Genomic DNA, 4915 nt, shown 5'->3' with positions numbered 1-4915 from the left:
GTGTTCACTGCTGTGTGTGTGTTCACTGCTGTGTGTGTGCACTTAGGATGGGTTAAACACAGAGCACTAATTCCTAGTATGGGTCCATACTTGGCCACATGTCACGTCACTTTCACTTTTTCACTTTCACAATTAATCCAGAACGCGGCAGCAAGATTAACTTTCTTCCATCTTTATTTGACCCTCTAATTCTAGCACTCTCTATTCTAATTCTATTCTTTAAAAAAACACTTTTAGACTTGCACTCAATTAATTTACTAACTGCTTGTTTTCTTAAAAAAAGCTTGCTCTATTCTTTTTCTATTCTATCTTCTATTCTATTCTATTTCCTTTTTATTTATTATATAATTTAAAAAAAAACTTGCTACAAGTACTGCGTTAAGCTAACTGAGACTTGTTATAGCACTTGCATATCATTGCTCTCTTGTTGATTTTGATTGCTTCCATTGTCCTCATTTGTAAGTCGCTTTGGATAAAAGCGTCTGCTATATGATTAAATGTAAATGTAAATAAATGCTGTTCATTTGAACTTTCATAACAAAAAAAAAAGTTTCCAAAAAATATTAAGCAGCACAAAAGTTAACACTGATAATTAGAAATGTTTCTCGAGCAGCAAATCAGCATATTAGAATGATTTCTGAAGGATCATGTAAAATTGAAGACTGGCGTAATAATGCTGAAAATTCAGCTTAGCATCACAGGAATAAATTACATTTTAAAATATATTGACATAAAATACAGTTATTTCAAATTGTAATAATATTTCAGATTTTGTACTCGAGCTTTAATCAAATAAATGCAGCCTTGGTGAGCATAAGAGACTTCTGGCAAAAACAAAACTTTTGAACAGTTGTGTATTTTCTGTGCTATTCAACATTATGCCTGTCAATACAGCTTAACTTGTATTGAACCCATTTTGCCACTTTATACATGATTAGAGCATTATGCGCTCTAGTCCTGCTTTTCATCAGTGTTCAGGCTGAATGTTACTTGTGTACAACAGAAAAAAAATACTTTGAGACTCTTTGTTTTTCCTGTACATAGTGGTGTATATTTTGGGTCATATGTTAGACTGACGCAGTCTTTCTTCTCTATTTCTTCCTCTCAATAATTGTAACCTCACATGTAATTAGCTGACAAGTATGGAAATCAAAACATTCAACATTCAAATGATTATGGGTTTACACAAAATCAGCATTTACTGACACAATGTCATGTATTTGTGCTACCACAAGAAGTAGTTCAGGTTTACATCAAGATTGAGAAAGCTGCATTTTTGTCTCGATAACAATATTCTGGAAAACAGTAACAACCTGTGATATTATAACTAGATACTTCAAAACAGGATCCCGGGTGAACAGTCACACCGGGCTTCTCTACAGGGAATATAAAGAGTGCCTCAACACTGCTGACATTCAAAGTGTGGGCACCAGCTGCTGTCTTTACCAAAGTAAGCTCACTTCTGCTTCATAAGGAGGATGACATCAATCTACCACACACAATACACAATTTGAAATTTTGCCAGATTGCTTTCGGATGAGTTTCACGGGCAGGCCTGTGACAATCCCATGATGCATCGCAGTTACATTTAAGTAGTTGTAGAGTGTTTCCTACACCTGCTATATTTCAGTATCCCATTCTGAGGGACACTTTAGGGTCATATTAATATCTAGTAGTAACTTAGGGAAACTTATTTATATGACTATTCTAGTACTATATGGAAAAACAATGGAAAATTTAATGCAAGGCAGTTTCACAATTTACATTTACATAACTATTTGAGGTGCAATACCTCGCCATACAGGAGAGGAAATCTCACAAGTATGGTTCATATAGACTTAAAACCTTTGCGATTTGAATGTTTCTTATCTAGCACATGCGATAGTTATAGAAGCAAATAGCACCTTATATATAGAATGGCTTATTATAAGGGAATACAGTTATTTTTATAGTACCAGATTGACCTCTACAGTAAAAAAAAGGGATAATAAATCACACTATGGAGAGGTAAAAAGCAATCTGCCATGCATTTTCTGCCAGTTGTAAACTAATTAATATCAGAGAATGTTTTTCTGCTTTAATAAATCGGATTAAGAACTGACCTGCATGTGCAAGGCTGTTGTAGCTGGCATCAAGGGAATGTTGAGGAGTATTGTTTTAATTTAGAAACCCATAAATACAGTATATGCTGAGCTTTGAATGTAGATTTTTTCAGAATCTTACTAAGCATTTGTAATAGCACTCAGGAACATTTGCTGACGTTTTATGAGTTTGTATGTGGGTCATGGGGTTTTATCCTAAAGAGTATAGTGTTAAAAGAAGTTTGAAGGTAATTTGGAAATGGGTGAATTTAAGGATGGTCATTGATCATTTATACAAACGTCAATCTGAAGTTTCTACCAGCCATCCTATAAAAGACGAGTGTTTAATTGGTGTACATTTCACTGACAATTTCATCAGCCTGTTAACATATGATATATAACTTTGAGTATTTAGTTACCATTATAGAGCATTTACAGTTATGTAACACATTTATACAAAAATGGGAGTGATGATATGAATGTACTGAGATATGAAAGGTATCGTGTGCTACACTGTAAAAAAAAATCCGTACAATTTACGGTAAAAAACTGGCAGCTGTAGTTGCCAGAATTTTACCGTAAAAAAATACGGTAGCAACGTTTTAGGTTTTACGGTTTTAACTTAAAATTAGGGTTAAATACCGTAATTTCATTAACTGATGTAATGTCAATATACCAACCTATTGAAGTACTGAAATCTGTTTTGTACCTTTGTAATACACTGATAACCACCAAATGCAGGTGGTGATGAGAAAGTCACATGATGAACCAAAAGCCCATCACAAGCAGCTTTTAAATATTAACATATATAGAAGGTGCACAGTGTCATTCACACAAACACTAAACACCATCATGGTAACACACATGGAATTGAAATAATGCAATAAACATTAATTTAACAACATTAGGTGTAACACACAATCCTAATATACAAAACTGATAAGAAAAAACTAAGAAGAAACAGTTATTTCAACAGAAAAACATCACATTTGAAATGTAACGCAGGGAATTCTGGGAATGTCAATTTACAGTTATTCACTGTAAATTATACGGTCTTTTTCACTTCCAAAAACGGTATACTACCGTAAAATTACGTGTAATGTATCCACCGTATATAATAGGGGAATTTACCGTTAACCATTTAACAGATTTTTACTTTAGCATTTTTACAGTCTTTTACCGTTAAATTCACGGTCATTTTTTACAGTGTACAGTATGATTGTACATTCAACACATTTTGATCTTCTCAGAATTTATTGCTCAGATGTTGCTCTTTCAGTGTTCAAGTTCTCGGTTGCACATCAACTTTTTTTCAGATGTATCTGCTAGAATTAAACAGATACAAATTAGACATTTATTAACATACAGAAGAAGAAAAAAATGCTAAAATTTGCTGAAAATTTCCTCACCCTAAGGTCATCCAAGTTGTTTATGAGTTTGTTTCTTCATCAGAACAGATTGGAAGAAATATGCATTAAAAAAAAAAAGAAAATAAAAGCCAATACGTTCTCAGGTGCATAGAACAAGAAGTATAATCAACCAGGTAGCCAAAATGGTCTGCACACTGGAAACATGCAATCAGACCAAAAATATATATTTTATTTTTCATAAGCAAAAGTGACAAAAATGCAGTGTCTTAAAAACAGACCAAAGAGTAGACGTTTCAGCCCATGCTTTCTTCTGTGCTCAATTAATTAGTAATTGTGCCTATAAAAGTGTGATGTTGCTGTTTGCCTCATGAGCACTGAAGAAAGCATGGGCTGAAATTGGTCTGTTTTTTAAGACACCTTGCATTTTTGTCACTTTTTCTCTTTTTCTTATGAAAAAGAAAATATATATTTTTGATAGACCTTTTTTTTTTTGGTCTGATTGCATGTTTCCAGTGTGTGGACAATTTCAGATTCAATTTTGCTTCTTACAAACACGCAGCTTTTCATTTCACAAGCTGTTAATTGATGAACTGGAGTTTTGTGGATTATTGTGATGTTTTTATCGGCTGTTTAGACTCTCATTCTGACGGCACCCATTCACTGCAGAGGATCCACTGGTGAGCAAGTGATGTGATGCTACATTTCTCCAAATCTGTTCCCATGAAGAAACAAACTGACGAGTAAATGTTCATTTTTGGGTGAACTATTCCTTTGAGCAAAAGTCTGCATTCAATCTTATTGCTGTTTTGGAGAAACAATTGAGATATTAAAGAGATCTTATTTGTGATTTTTCTTTCTTATGAGTTTTTAATAAGTCAAGATTCACCTAATACAAATTGTAGAAACTCTTTGTGAGCAAAATAAGTCAAATTAATTCTGTGGTTGTACATCAGAAAGAAGTGAGATTCTCAGAACATTGTGTTCCCAATCTGTTGCTGCAGAGAAGATACCCCATGCCTTAATGTAAAGTACGCAAGCAGAAACGTTGCTGATATTCACTGTTTGTATTTGAAATGTAATGAATCCTTTATGTATTATATGTGTATTATAATGTGTAAAATCTATCATATTGTTTGTTTGATTGTTATTCGTCTATTCTAGCCCATTGTAACCATGTTATTTTCACAGTATTGTCTCTGTGTTATGTGAATGTGTTATCATACATTGCCTTTCATTGCCAAGATGATATAGATTGCTGAGTCCAGTCTCCTTGAATTAGTGTGGTAATATGTACCACTATGATACAGATGGAGAATATTTATTAGTATGATACAAAAGTATGTACTGAAATTAAATATGATCAGGTGGGTGCACATTGTACACCTTTTAAATCTTGACTACCTTGACATGCTGTGTGCAAATAGGCTAATGTTTTGGGCTGCTATAAAAAATGGTAAAAAATAA

Source organism: Sinocyclocheilus anshuiensis, unplaced genomic scaffold (genome assembly GCF_001515605.1).
Source record: "Sinocyclocheilus anshuiensis isolate Anshui unplaced genomic scaffold, SAMN03320099.WGS_v1.1 scaffold112, whole genome shotgun sequence".
Taxonomy (NCBI): Eukaryota; Metazoa; Chordata; class Actinopteri; order Cypriniformes; family Cyprinidae; genus Sinocyclocheilus; species Sinocyclocheilus anshuiensis.
This window is presented reverse-complemented; position numbering follows the sequence as displayed.